This window comes from Megalobrama amblycephala, linkage group LG11 (assembly GCF_018812025.1).
Source record: "Megalobrama amblycephala isolate DHTTF-2021 linkage group LG11, ASM1881202v1, whole genome shotgun sequence".
Classification (NCBI taxonomy): Eukaryota; Metazoa; Chordata; class Actinopteri; order Cypriniformes; family Xenocyprididae; genus Megalobrama; species Megalobrama amblycephala.
Genome location: NC_063054.1, coordinates 3,978,047 through 3,994,380, shown reverse-complemented (window position 1 = coordinate 3,994,380; position 16,334 = coordinate 3,978,047). Strand labels below are relative to the sequence as shown.

The 16,334-nt window shown below is 35.1% G+C and overlaps 1 protein-coding gene across 6 annotated transcripts in view; it reads left to right on the top strand.

Moving 5' to 3' along the window:
- Window positions 1-5,011: 5,011 nt before the first annotated feature.
- tab2 (TGF-beta activated kinase 1 (MAP3K7) binding protein 2) overlaps window positions 5,012-16,334 on the top strand; it is a 36,156-nt gene continuing 24,833 nt past the window's right edge. For 4 of the 6 annotated variants that reach the window (XM_048208394.1, XM_048208395.1, XM_048208391.1 and 1 more), the window contains exon 1: window positions 5,013-5,291. The gene's annotated coding sequence lies outside the window, so the exon portion shown is untranslated. Of the gene's footprint in view, window positions 5,292-16,334 lie in introns of all 6 variants that reach the window. The other 2 variants (XM_048208392.1, XM_048208389.1) reach the window with 1 other exon arrangement.

Genomic DNA, 16,334 nt, shown 5'->3' with positions numbered 1-16,334 from the left:
GCATGCTTTTGTTCAAAAACAGAGACTGGTTTGTGTTTGAAGCGAAGATGGCATAACGGAAACTTTTTGAAGCAGTTTTTTTGCAGAATGATTCACTGTAACACAGTATTTATAAAGGGCAAAAGCTATAGCCAATGCGTTCTTTTTTTCTTTCTTTTTTTCATGTCAAAAATATGATCTTTCTATTTTGCTGTTAGGCTATTTCTGTTACCGCATCTTGTATCAAAAGTGTGTTTTGAGATCTATGCATCCTGCAATGAGATTTTTTTTTTTAAATCTTACCTGAACACCATTTCTTAATTATTGCTAGCTAACATGTAACTGCCAAGAGATATGAGTTAAATTGTTGCTTCTATTTTAAATGAATTTACATAATTCAGGTATCAGATACACAAAGTATGTTTACACCAGTGAACAGTGTTTATAGTTTAATTATATACTAAGAGATATTAGTGGACTCAAATGAAATAAGTTCACAGTACTTCCACAGTATAAATACAGCTTTTTATTAAACTTAAATGATTAAGGCAATTGGTTTCCTCTTTAACTTAGGTTTACAGTGTACTGTAATTCAGTGCATGGAATTAGTAACATACTGTAGTATATTAACAGTATATTATAAACTGTTTGCCATTATTTTACTATAAATTTACATGACAAATGGATAACCCAATGATATACTTTATCTTTCTGATGAACAGGTACACTTTTTTATTATGAATAACAAAAATATAAGACAGACAAGTATTAACCATTACTAATAATAAAAAAATAACTGTGGATTACCATGAATACCATCAAAACTTTTCTCTTCCCTTTCTCCTCTCGTAATTTCCACTGGCTCATATGAGTCCATTTAAAGTAAACAAGAGTGATTTCTGGTCAAAATGATGCCCCGCCTTATTGTTAGAGACCCCTTCAGACCCTGCGTCCATTGAAATGGACATCACATGGATTTTGGTTTATAATATACTGCCTGGTCACTGATTGGTCCCTGATCTACCAATCACAATGAAAGAATGACCCATAACTTAATCTGATTGTGCTTCAGGCATCACAAAAGACTTACCAACTAGACAGGAGGAGGAGGAGCTGCTTTTTTATGTTTTATATGAAGATCTATGTTCATGGCATCATCAACTTGCACCTATAATCTTAATAATATCAAGTGATAATATTCAAAGTTAATTTGAAAATCTTTCAGAGCTGAAGAACACAGGATTTTTTTTTTGAAGTTTGATGTCTTAATACAATTTTTTTTTTTTTCTTTCTGATTTTGTCTTCTGTGTTGTGATCATAAGCTGTCATTCAGTTTTTCATTAGTTTTAGTGAAAAACAGAAATAGCAAATGTGAAATGAGTGTATACACTGGAACGCACACACGTTTGTTTTTGTGAATTGTGGGGACATTGCATAGGCGTAATGGTTTTTATACTGTACAAACTGTATTTTCCATCCCCCTACACTATTTGTATTTTTTGTATTTATTTATTTATTTATAGAGCACTTTTCAGGCTACTCTGTAGCTCCAAAGTGCTGTACATTGTAAACAAAATCAATGATTAAAATACAAAAAGACAAACAACACAACAAAACACATCATCATCAATAATAGTCCTCATCAATAATAATAAATACTTCTGTGTAAAGTTAAAACGCCAGAGAAAGCAGATGTAATATTAAACGACTCTTGAAGATACCTAATGTAGAGGACGATCTAACCTCAAAGGGAAGCTTATTCCATAATCTTGGACCAGTGACAGCAAATGCGCGGTCTCCCTTGGATTTAAGACGTACTCTTGGGATCACTAATAAAAGTTTGTTTGAAGATCTCAACATTAAATGTGATTTATATGGCGGCGAGACACCCCAGGTGAATAGGGTAAAAAAAATAACTAATAGATATCACCATACTACCCTAGGTGATTGATTACATTAAAAATTGCAAACATTTTTTGTATTACAAGTTTTCTAAAATGTAATGTTTAAATATGCAAATGAGGTGTTATCTAATTAAATATGTGCTAATTTGCATAAATTTCTAGAACAAAAATCAGAATATTGGATGACGTCAGATTCACAGTTCTCGTTTAATTTTTTGGACATTTTAAATTCAAAGGTTTTTACAGAGGGAATTTTGGATATCTCTTTTTATCACTCCATAAATCAGAAAATACTATCAATAGCCAGCAAAAAAAATTATTTTCACCATTTTTTTAGGAATAAAATTTTGTATAAAATCAGGCAAATTATATATCAACAAATCCCTCTGTAATAAATAAAACTGTAAAGTTTGGTGTATATAAGTTCTGCTGAAGTGGAGATTTCTGACTCAGAGCAGGAGAAAAAACTCATTTTGAGAAAACGGCCTTTAAAGACATTTACTGTAATTGAAATCTATTGATGCAAATAGATAAAGTGCTATAAAATGTACACTTAAAAGTGTATTTTGTATGTTTTCTTTCCACCAGTCTGAAAAAATACGTTATGAAAAGCCAAAAAGTGCAAAATCTCAAAATTGACAGGTGCCTGAAAACACAGTGTTTTTGCCTGTAGTGTCTCCCCTTAATGAGCTCCACCAAATATTCTGGCGCCATTCCATGTAATGCCTTAAAGACATACGTTAAGAGCTTGAATTGGATCCTGTAATACACTGGTAACCAGCCTAATGAAGACAACAGCAGAGTAACATGATCAGTCTTCTGACCCTTCATAAGCATTCTAAGTTGGAGACGTGCAACATAAGTCTGACAGGTTCCAGAATAAATAACTTTACAGTAATCTATCCTGGAGAAGATAAAAGCATGGATGACTTTTAGTCGCTAGTTGACAGGATTGATTTTAACTTAGCTATTGCCCTCAGATAAAAGAAACAATTCCAAACTACAGTTTTTATTTGACTGTCAAATTTTAGAGATGAATCGAAGATGACTCCAAGGTTTTTCATTCTGTCCTACAAATGACAAGCCCATGGACCTAGTATGTCAATTTCCGCCTTGTTCAACGCTGAACGACCAAAAATCATAATTTCCGTTTTACGTTCATTTAACTGAACCAGATCCATACTTTAACTTCGTCCAAACAGCTACGGAGTGTAGCACAAGAATCAGTACAATTAGGTTTTAGAGGCAAGTAGATCTGCGTGTCATCCGCATATAAGTGATACGAGATACCATATTTTTAAAAAATTAATCCCAATGGGAGCATATATATTAACAAAATAGGGCCCAAAATGGACCCCTGGGGAACCCCACTAGTAAGATGTTCTGGATGTGATGAGAAATTACCAACCTTCACTATAAAAGTTCTTTTCTTTAAGTAAGAAGCAAACCATGAGTGAAACTACACTACCCCTACCCCTAAACCTAACCATCACAGGAAACTGTGCACACTTTTACTTTCTCACAAAAACTCATTCTGTATGATTTATAAGCCTTTTGAAAAATGGGGACATGGGGTAATGTTCTCATAAGTTACCCTCTCCTTGTAATACCTGTCATACCCATGTCATTATACACATTTGTGTCCTGATATGTCACAAAAATGCAAAACGTTTTTTGAGAATTCATCTAAACATCTTACGTTTTCTTTACATTCTTATTGCATTGCTCTTTGTTACAGTGTGTGTTATTTTCAAAATCTTCAATGCTATAGTTCACATATTGTGTTTGAACTCTAGCTCATGAGAAATGTATGGTTAAAATATGACAAATTTTTGTTGCTTAAGCCCTGATGTCCATTGTAGTGGACATGAAAAAATAATCTAATAAAAAAATGAGTTTGCACAAATCTTTTTTTTTTTTTCAGACTCATTTATACATTAAAGAAGAGCAAATATAAAGTGGATAAAAATGTATTATTTTTGCTCAGTGGAACATAATTCAGGTCTGAAGGGGTTAAGTTTCATTATTATCTGCAACTGAGTCACCATAATGTTTAGTCCTTTTTCCCCTGAAATTATATTTATGAATATTATTACTATTTTATGTATTTCATAGACTGTGTGTGGCAGCCCTGTAATGCTTGCATCCTCTGAATTATTTTAAATAGAAATAGTAATATGCAATTCACTGTAACTATATCTGTGTTGAATACAAATATCTTTGTTCAAAACTAAGTTTCATTTGACTACCTTATTTACAGAGCTAGATGTCGCTAATTTCTCTCTCTAATTAAAGGATTAGTTCACTTTCAAATTAAAACTTCCTGATAACTCACCCTCATGTCATCCAAGATGTTTATGTCTTTCTTTCTTCAGTTGAAAAGAAATGAAGGTTTTTGAGGAAAACATTACAGGATTTTTCTCCATATAGTGGACTTCACTGGCCTCCAAACGGATGAAGGTCAAAATTACAGTTTCAGTGCAGCTTCAGAGAGCTTTAAACGATACCAGACGAGGAATAAGAGTCTTTTTTAGAGAAACCATTGCTCATTTTCTAAAAAAAATTACAATTTTATACATTTTAACCATATACTTGCACTTGCTAGTGCAAGTAACAATTAGTTCAAACTTTGACCTGTGGAGGGCAGTAATACACTCTATTCAAATAGAGAAGAAGAAGAGAGCTAGTTCAAGATGAGCATTTATGGTTAAAAAGTATAAAATTTTATTTTTTTAGAAAATAAGCGATGGTTTCTCTAGATAAGACTCTTATTCCTCGTCTGGGATCGCATAGAACGCTTTGAAGCTGCAACGAAACTGTAATTTTGACCTTCAATCGTTTGGAGTCCATTAAAGTCCACTATATGGAGAAAAATCCTGAAATGTTTTCATCAAAAACCTAAGGGTGAGTAAATTATCAGGAAAGTGAACTAATCCTTTAAGTCTACGTAGGGCATACCTCATTTAGCCAACTCTTTTACTTCTTGAAGAATTTGCTCATTAATATTAATGTTTTATTGAACGGCATTCTAGGAAATTCACGTATCAACTTGAGCATGCCGAGTTAATATTCATGAGCTAAGGCTTCTCCATAGTACGGTTCGTAAGTTCGTTTTTCCTATGAAGTCTCGCGATAGGCGCTTACTCGTACGGCCGCCATATTGTGTGACACTATTTTGATTCTTATCTGTTGGAAGTGCGAAAGGAAGAGAGAAAATAAGGGGGAGCAGAGGGGGAAAAGCAGAAGAGCTGTCAAAAGAATCCCGAGTCTGAGAACCAGCGGGCGGCGGAGGCGGTGGTGGTGTTCTCCCCTCATCGCTGTCTTTAGCGGAGTTGGGCCTGGGTTCAGCAGCCCGGCCCAGTGCAGTTCCGCGGCGGCGTCTCGGCCCGGGGAGCGGCGGCTGACACGGTGAGAAAAACGCTTGAGATTAGGCCTTTCAGTGTTTATGGAGTCGAGAGAAACGCCAAACAACTCGTTTGAAAGTCGTTTTTTGTGTTTCTCCTCTTTTATGATCTTGCTGTAATTGTAAGTACACACCCTCCGTCGCCTTAAAGGCTAAAAACGCGATGAAAAAGCGATAAAGGTTCTTCAGCCTGTCGCGCTCCTGCATCCGGTCGCTCTGATCGGCTTGATTCACTCTCTCGCTCTATTTTGATCTTACCCGTTTGTTGACGTTTAACATTTAGTGAAGTTACTGAGCTTTCTGTGTAGTTTAGAGGAAACGTTTCAGGTTAGTATACCTCTGAAATGTAGCCTGCATTAACATGAGGCTGAACAGCTCGTTTTCTCATTTTAACAATAAATAGATTGAATGCTTAAGTGATTGATCGATATTTTATTTATTATTTTACAGTTGGCTTATAAAGGAAACAAAACTATGGTGATTATCAGGCCTTCAAAACAAATGAATGCTCTGCCAATCATGAATAGCTGAAGAAGAATGTTTGAAAATAAATCTCAGGGTCAGTTTTCTTTTTACCAAGTTTATAAGATATAAAGTGCAACTTTCATCAGGGATGCAAGTACCTGAAAGCACTTTCACTAATCCAAAAAGCCTTATAACTCTTTAACATTACTTAAATATGTGTTTGTATGCATTATATTAATAACACTTTCATCACAATTAGGCATGTGACAGTATCAGATTTTCATGTTGCGATAATTGCTGAAGCTTTTATCACGGTATATGGTATTATCATGATATTGAAATAAGTTGCAAAAAAGTCTTATAGTATACATTAGGGGTGTGACGAGACACGAGATTGAGTTCACGAGAACGAGACGAGATTTTTACACGCTATTTTTAAGAAATCCTCAAAGATGATTAGAAAAATAATCTGCAGGTGCATTTGAAATGTTTTAACTAATCATTGTAATTAATGTCATTTCAGTTCTACTTTTCTGAGTGTGAATTATCATATGCAGTAAAAGACAACAATATTGAAGTACTGTAAAATGTTTTGTCGCAAACTGGAAAAAAAAAAGCGGAAAAAAGTCTCTTCAGACCTTACTGTACATGATTTATGAGCTTCTACAACTTTTGACCTCCTAACTGAACCCCTTTCCACAAACTGATCATAGAAATAAAAACAGTATAAATAAAAATGGTAACACTTTACAATAAGGTCTCATTTATTAACATTAATGTATTAACCAACATCAACTAACAATGAGCAATATATTTGCTACAGTATTTATTAATCTTTGCTAATGTTAGTTAAACATAAAAATAGTCATTCATGGTTAGTTCATGATAGTGCATTAAGTAATGTTAACAAATACAACTTTTGATTTTAACAATGTATTAGTAAATGTTGAAATTAACATTAACTAAAATGGTGTAGAAGTATTGTTCTTCCTTAGTTCATGTAAAGTTAACTAACGTTAAATAATGAAACCTTATTGTAAAGTGATTCCGTAAAAATAAATACGTTTTCTTTTAGTCTTAAGTGCAATCAATACGTGCAACCATAATCAAAGCACTCTCTCAATGTTCAAAGTGCAAATAGAGACCAATCGCCATCACCTGCTTTCAAATGGAGCGGCATTTAATAGACAGAGCCGTAGTTCACTGACAAGCCATGCAATATCACGTTCATTATCGAAGGCGATTCATCTGCGATATGAACGTGATATTGCGTAGCTTGTCAGTGATCTACGGCTCTGTCTATTAAATGCCGCTCCATTTGAAAGCAGGTGATGGCGATTTAGCGGTAATCAGGGAACCGGCTTTACTGACGAAATGCGCGTGACAATCGCATGCGATATATCGGTCAGCCCTAATACAGAGCTAAGAGATGCTTACAACTACACTGCCCAGCCTAAGATAGATTTCATATTGGAAGATATTTGCATGCATCAGGGAGCCGCTTTTTTTGACATCGCGTTTGAATACGCGCTCGCGTTTACTTTCACTTTCCCGCATAGCTACTCTGTGAATAGGGAGCGGCGGCGACCATTATCCAACTGAATTAAATGGTTTTTTATTTCTATAAAAAGCAAAACGACAGTGGAGGCGTAATGTAAACGTAGCGGTGGCATATTCTTTCCTAATTTCACCCTCACGCTATCACGAGACTGCTTTTCGCCTCGACGAGAAATCTCATCGCAATTTAAACTTGCGAGATCTTGTCACACCCCTAGTATACATAGTATAATAGTTTTAAGAAATCTTTTTCTTATAACAAAAAGAACAATGAAATACAATACACACTTCAAACTGATTAAAGTGCAAAAGAATTATAAAGAACAACAGGTGAGACTTTACAATAAGGTCTCATTATTTAACGTTAGTTATTGCATTAACCAAGATTAAGATTGAGCAATAGCTACATTTGTTATAGAAGGTATTTTTTGTTAATGTTAGTTAAAAAATACATCTGATCATTGTTAGTTTTAGCTCGGGTCCATTAAATAGTAGTTAACTTTATTTTAGTAATGTTATTAAACTAAGAACTTAACATTAACTAAGATTAATAAATGCGTTTATTAGTATTTTTAATCATTGCCAGTTTGGTAATAATGAATTAACATGTTGTTAACTAATGAAGCCTTATGTCACTAAGTGTTACTGAACAATAACAAATAATCAGAACATTTTGTAGTCCAGATTAAAATATAAAAATTATTAAGTTTGAAAATAAATAGCCTATTAAGTATTTGGTGATGTGATGAACAACGTTGTGAATAGAAAAAGCTGACTGACTATTTGTAGCATTTTAATTACTGTTCAGTAGCGCAGCTGATTTGTTTATGAGTTTTCCGGGGTAACCGCTGCATTTCTGCTGTTCGATCAGCGGCCTCTGCTGTCAGAGAGTGAACGTGTACTTTCATTCAGCGCGTCTCCTTTACTCGTTCCGCCCTGTGCTTCTCGTGCACGCTGGGCTTGTTAACATCTGAGCGTGTCTCCATTTGACGCAGAATACAGTGATTTTGTGCATTTTATATGGTTGATGGTGAATAATTATTCACAGTATTTTGAAGTTCCCACAATAACAATATCGTGCATATTCATTATCGTGATATATCGTATTACCGAATATCGGCACATGCCTAATCACAATGCATGTGCCCCATTATTTTACAAACCTAAACTGCCTTTATATTAATACTTCAGAAGTAAATAACAAATCTCACTTTATTGTTTCTTCATGGATGTGTTCGTAATAGCATTCTGCTTATTATTTCTTGTACATATATTGTGCCTAGTAGTAGTTTTCTGTATTGCACGAGTGACCTGCTATAGTTGCCAAAATGTGCAATTCACAACAGACTACACTGCATGCAATATTGTATCCCACAGTAGAGTGTGATTTGCCTTACATTTGAACTGATCCAGTTATTTAACTGAATTTAATCAACGGGTGAACTAACTTGAGCTGAATAACGACACTATTGTCTTCAGTTGAGATGCTAATTAAGTTTGCATCATCAGTTCCGTTACTTTCCTTTGTATTATTGTGGAGCTGCTTGGAAACAATTTCTATTATTTAAAGCGCTGTATACTTTACGCAAAAAGTCTTAAGTGTGATCAGAAGGCACAGTAAAGTACCATGTAGTAGGCTAGTACTCCATTTGAAACATAGCCTGTGCAAGGGCTACACAATTAATCAAATTAAAAATCAAAATCCCGCTGTTAAAATAATGTGGCTCTGTGTGAATTATTAACCTGCAAAAGGCTTCAAATTAAAATAAATAGTATTTAGAGTAAAGAGTGAAAGCACTCTTGTTTGTTTTTCACACAAGCAGTGTGTGCATACAGTCATTTCAAGAGATTCACATTTTGTGCTTGCTCCACACAAACTCCATTTCAGGAAGTAATTGAGTGTGGTTTGCTTTCAGTCTGTTTATTATGTGCTTTATGAACACACATTGCTCTAACATTTGGCACTGGTTTTGATTACTACAATTACAGTGTAAAATGAAACAATGCTGGGGGTTTGTGCTAAAATTACAATAGTATATTTTTCTCTCTATTTATCCCGGTAGGCTGAATGGTGATGTAAAATATGTATCTCTGTGGTTTCTACGAAGTGGGCTAAATGTTCAGTTTTCTTTTCATAAGGTACATTATGGGCAAATAAATAGAGATGAACCGATTGACCGGCCAGGGACGGGATTTTAATTTTCAAATACTATTTAGGACAACAAAGTTCGCAATTTGTAATACTTCTAAACACTGATTTATACTTCTGCGTCAAGTGTACACCGTAGCTACGGCGTAGGCTGTGTGTAGCGCTGTGCAAGCGCTTTGATTGGTCTGCTAGAACCCCTCCCTCAGGTCAAAATAAGCGGGCGTCCATAGGAATAAAAAAAATGCTCCGTTTCAAGGGGACCAACAAACTGCAACAAAACTTGTTGCCTATTTGCCGCCATTACTGCTGAAACTTCTCTGACCATGTACATGACAAGCTGCTTATTCTTCAGCTTTTGCCTTGATACTCAACATGACCGCGGACACTGCCTACCAGCTGTCTGCATGTTGCACATCGATGCGGACAATGACGCGGAAGTATAAATGAAAACAGATGCATAGCCTATGGTGTAGGTACGACGCAGAAGTATGAATCAGAATGAACTTTATTCGCCAGGTGTGCACAAACACACAAGGAATTTATTGTGGTTTTCTTCAGGAGCTCTTGGTACATATACACATGAGAACAGAAAGAACATTTAAAAAAGTAAATCTAAGTAAAATAAAATAAATAGTAATAATAACATGGTATACATCTGGAACAGAAGACCGATTTGTGCAATATTAGTGCAATAGTATATAAATCAGCCTGAAGGCCAAAGTAAACCATTGGGGAACAACCACGAAAATGTTCGGAACAACAAACCCAATTAGACACTAGTGTTGTCTAAAATATTAATATTTCGATACGCATCTAAAATATCTGAAACTGTTCGAACACACCTGACTTGCTCACTAACTCACTTGCCGCAACCTACTGGTGGTTTAGTTTCATATTTACAAGTATAATCGTGTTTTACCCAGCATTTCATATTTGTGTATTAGGGCTGTGCAATATGGACAAAAAAAAACTTATCACGATTTCTTTGATCAATATTGCGATTTCGACACATGATAATGACACACAGATGCACTTTACATACATAAATGCATTCAGTGTGAATTTGAAACATATTTCCAAAGGAAACCAAATAGAGCTTTATCAAAACGTGTAACATGTCTCTAGAACAGACATAAGGCAAAACAAATATTAATGTGGGTAATCAAAACTCAAACTAAAGTCTCTCAAATAAATCAAATTAGAACAGTGGCAGAAACGAGCTGCTTTAAATGTTTAAAGGTTTTGTGTGAAGAAAACCAGCATGTACACAATTTCTGGTTTCAAGCATGAACATTGGCATAAGCAGTCTATGACTATAAATAATTAGAAAGGTCTAAGGGTTTATTATAAAATATTATATTATTATGAAAAAAATGTGACAATTTATTTATTTTTTCTATGCAAAATCAAAAATGGAGTCCATGTATTTAATATTAAATATGTGCCACTTATGCATCCACTGTGGGGAAAAAAACCCTGTACACTGGATAAAAACATATTGATTATATGTTTCCCTCAAAGTTTTTTTTAGAGAAAATAATTATTATTCCTATTTTTACACAGAATAGTGAGTGAGCTGGAGGGCGCCCTTGAGCAGAAACTCCAAATATGTCTCGCAGAAGTACTGCAATATAACGCACGTCGTTCCAGGACATCCTCTATAGACATCATACTATCACTGTGACTAAAATGAAGTAAATTAAGTTAGAAGTGGTCACTCAAAAGTCAGCTTGATTTACTGTCCGCACACAAAGTACTGCCCTCTCACAAACTCTCCTCTTTAATGAACAGTCAATTTGAAGTGGCTTTCCCCTGTTGAAATATTATAGGAGCATATGTGAAAATGCTGAATTGACATGGAAAGTTGTTTTACTCTGGTGTTTTGAGTGGTATTTCTTCTGTGCCAGTGGTCGCACATGAGCATATTTCTTCCTCCAAATCACAGGGGCACACAAAAATGAGTGCATATCAATCTTTGAAAATCACTTCGAAATGGCCATTACATTCATGCACTTAGTGGACATCTCTGATTGATTGTACTGCATGACACTGCAAAAAACACATTGCAAGCAAAGAAACCTTCGGTGCAACATGAGTAGCCCCAAATGAAATGCTATAATAGACGCTTCACAATTTGCAAATAGCTTAACTATAACAATTAATTGTGCAGCCCTACAAGAGAAAAGTTCTGATAAACATCGTTTACACATAACATGTTTTTGCATTCTTTTGACTGTTTGATATGTGATATGATTGTATGATTATTATATCACAGCACAGTAAGCGTTTGACCAATATATTGGTTAATATTTGGTGTGTTTTAATTACTGGCATCAGACAATCATTTTTTCATAAAAGGCAAACACAATAGTACTTTTTTCATATAGCGTCGACATTAGTAAATGATGCATTTTCATTTTCAGGTAAACTATCCCTTTAATCATGGCAGCAATAATTGTGATCATGATTATTTTAAGCTAAGTATAAGAGATAGAGAGGGAAAGTCTTTGAAACATACTGTAATCAGCAAGGACACCAAGGCTTTTCATCTTCAAACAGAATGATTCCCAACACATGCTGTAGACGAAACTTGAAAGTGGCTTAAAACAAAAGGAAGTGTGCCTTGGTCCCATGCTGTAACATTTTTAGTCATTTTTTTATGTTTATATCTTTGTTAGCATGTAATTACATAGCTTTGACTATAGCTGAGGGTTCTTGCTTTGCGCTTACAAGAACTTGCATGTAGGATATATCAGTTAGTAGCAAAAGAAGCCAGTGAAGACTGCTTGCTTGCTGCTGTCCAGTGTTTCCTAATTATTACCTACTGTGGCGCAAGAGATCTCTAACATTGGGTTTTGTGCCATTGCTTTGGCAAAGCATCTGTCAATTAAGCAAAAACCGAAATCGCAATATGGCTTAGTGCACTTTTCAAATCGCAAAAGACTGCTATTTAGTTAAATACGTATATATATTCTCTTGCACTGTTTTAATCAGAGCAAAGCACGGTACTTTGTTCATTACGTCCGAGCGGCTCATGATCGAGTTTGCAGCATCTCAGATCAGCTCATTCTGTGCATCACACTGTGAGTTTAAAGTGCATTTAGCAATGCAGTGTGCACTAAATCCAATTTTTTTTTTTTGCATTCACATAATTTCCAATGTTTTTGTGGACAGATATTTACAGAATTTCACTTGATTTGTAATGAGAAGCGTTTGGTAACTTGTCACAGAAACATAAAGGTCCCCCTGCAGTTTTCAAAACTGGTCTTCCATAGTATTACACATTTGTAGGTCATAACCACAGGTAAAACCATGCATAGCACCTCATTAGCATAGTAAAATGGTTCATCATGATACGATATATCAATTCTCAAAGCCAGTGATACGATATTTGCAGATGTCAAAGAATTCTGTGATAGAGATTCGATTTGATTCGGGGTATATTGATCGGTATGTAGGTAATATAATTTGCGTCATTAATTTCTTCAAGTTAAACCGAACTTTTATTTTGGTGGGTTGTGGTGAAGAGCTGTGAGTTTGTCTGTATATCTGCCAGTAGTTTTCTCTGATGAAATGGTGCTGAAGTGACTCTCAGAGCAGCTCTGGAGATGAAATTCATATAGTGAGATGCAGACATGCATGATGTGCATTTGATTTTGTGTATTAGAGCAAACTGAGATAGACTTAATATTTACACAACAGCCTTTTATATTCACACAAATACTCATCCATATCGCAATTTCTTTAAGTGTGCAGCCCTGCATCTGATTTATTCATTCATTCAGTTTTGCCAAATTCTGTGACATTCCACTTTATGCAGAATTTTTATGACTGGATTCTGCAGTTACATCCATGTTTTCCTCATAGCAGAAATCAGAGAAGCATAGATGTACATTATCTCTTACTTGACGATTTTATCAATTAGTTGTTGCAGGACTAATTACAATGTATAAAATGACTCTGTTTTTTTCAGAGCTCCATGTTCGCTATGATTTTGTGTAAAATTGCAAATTCTTGCAGTTTTGGCAGCATAAATGAGCTTGAAATAAACAAAATGGGGCTAAAATGGACCAGCAAGTATAGCTTAGTAATAACTAGGGGTGGTGATATGACCAAATTCCTATTTCACGATATGATTCAGTGCAGTACTAACTTGGTCCCAAATCGGTACTGAAATTTAAAAAATGTGACGCTTTGTGCTGTTGAGCGGATTCATAAACCCCTCTGATTGGCCATTGTGTTTACATGCTTATCAGATATGTCTGTGATTGGCTTCAGTGATCAGTGCTTCAAAAACCTTGTAAATGGTCATCAATGACGCTCTTCACCGAGCGCTTACACAGATGCACACGTGAGCGTGAACGCTTTCAAATTCAAACACTTCTGTGTGCTTTATAATGCTCCCGTGTGTTGATCATTGTAGCCAATCACAGACATATATGTTAAGCACGTGAACACAATGGCCAATCAGAGGTGATTATGAATCCGCACCAACAGTGCTCAAAGCGTCACATTTTAAAAATTTTAGTAACTTTGTACTGAAGTCGATACTTTTGACAACTCCAGCTGTAAGCGTGAGTGAAATAATAAAGCTCAGCATCTTATGTATTGATTATAAACGGCTTGAGCCTGTATCACTCACATTTAATTTAATCAGTCTTTTTATATAAGTTATACATTTTTTTTTTCTTTTATTAAATAAGGCAGTATACAGATCAGGCAGGAAAGCGCGGGGCGGAGAGTGGGATTGGTAGGGCCCTATAAAATCCGTTTTTTTTTTTTTTCCAAATTCCGTTTTATTTTATTTTTTCCAAATTCCGTTTTTTCCGTTTTAATTTTTCTGGATTACATTTTTTTCAGTTTTATTTATTTTCTGACTCTATTTTAATAGTTAAATTAAGTTTTAGTAATCAAAAATCATGTCTAATTTATTGAAATAATGAATCTTGTCCAATTTACCAACAATTTAATAAAAGTTTAACAAAAAAATTGCATTTTTTTTAGGGCCCTACGTTTTATTCTTTCCCCTCAAATTTTATTTTTTACCAAATTCTGTTTTCTGGATTCCATTTTAATGGTTTAATTCCATTTTAATAATCAAAAAGCGTGTCTAATTAATTGAATTCTTAAAAACAACATTAATTAATAAAAAAATATATATTTTTAGGAATTTTTTTTTTTTTCGTCAGAAGTTCTGTTGTGTATTTAAATTTTTCTGGCAATCAAATGAACGCATACCATTTCATTTATCTTTTAATCATGAAATTAAACTTTTTTTTTTTGTCAAACAATGTGCTGCACAACAGAGCTTTACTGTTAAAATTAAAACATGGATAAAAAACACAGATTATTGCTTAAAAATATATTTTAATAATTTATTATTAAATTAATTTATCTAAATTCTACTGTACAACAGTAATATGTTTCTGTCAAGTTAAATCGAACTTTTATTTTGACGGTTTGCCAAGAGCTTTGAGTTTCTCTGTGTTTATGATGGTAGTTTTCTCAAACGAAGCGGTTAAATGCTGATGAAGTGACTTTCAGAGCAGCTCTGGAGATGAATTTGTGCGTTCATATAGTGAGGCGACAGAGGACGAAAACACAGCGAGCGTCGCATGTGCTTCAGTGTGCGTGCGCACGCCTCCGTGCGAGTGTGTGAGGCAGTGTAAATGAAACTGCGCTTCCGCATCATTCATTTCAGAGTCACACAGGCATGCAGGATTCATGTTTAAATAGTCTTTTGTGGTTTAATATTCAGTCATTAGTCTATATCGTGATTTAACTTACGTGTACTGACCTGCTTTTAATTCATTCATCAAAAATTTAACAAATTCCATGACATTCCGCGTTTTATAGTAAATTCCGTTTTTATGACTGGATTCCGCGATTCCGTCCGCGATTCCGTGATCGCGGAAATTATAGGGCCCTAGATTGGCGAAGGACCTCGAGCCGGGAATGGAACTCGGGTTGCCAGAGCAGCAGTTGCACTAGATGTTGGAGCGCAGAGCGCTACCCACGAGGCTATCGGCTCTGACAATCATAGCTATTTGAAGTTTTATATTCAAATTATAGTTGAGGAGATGCTCACTTTGATGTGAGCTGGACAGGTAAGATCATGGCGTATCCCATTCAGTGGCTGTGAACCTTCATACATGCTGCTGTCAGTTTAAGACCTAATGCACAGATCTAGCAGATTGACACCCTAACTGTTTCCTTAAGGCCTAACCAGATGTGTTTACTTGGATGTGTGATATTGACAAAAAATATCTAAATATTTTCTGTGATTTTATCGATAATGATAATTAGATGATATTTTGCTGAGTGTGTTTGTGTTGGTACCTTGGCAGGTTTAGGACTGCCATGGACAGCTGACTCCTAAAATTTTTGATATTCTTCATATTCTGTGTGGTGGTTAGTTTGCAGCAGTGACAGGAATTGTTTTCCAATAAGTTTAAGTTGATTTTTACCTTTTATGGGCATTTTTTACCTTTATGAAGCCATTTTTTGACCTAATTAAATGTATGCATCATCTTGTGTGTCAAAGTCTTACATTTAGTCAAATTCATTTAGAGTAATGCCAATCAAATGAAATCCGTATCAACAAAACTCATCTTTGCAATGCAGAGGAATCACAGGAGCTGGATCTGAAGTGGCATTTAGATGTATTTACTCAGACTGTTTAATACAGCTCAGAGGGGACATGAATGCATGAATAATAATATTCTTAAAGCTTCTAAGAATCTGCTCCTAATTTAACTTAAAAACATCTATGCAGGAGTCATAGCTTAAGAGCGATTCAGGGCCGATCTGAGAGCAACTCTGAGCGAGGAAAAGACAAAAACTTTTATCTTCGTGAGGAGGCGGTGCTGACCCCATT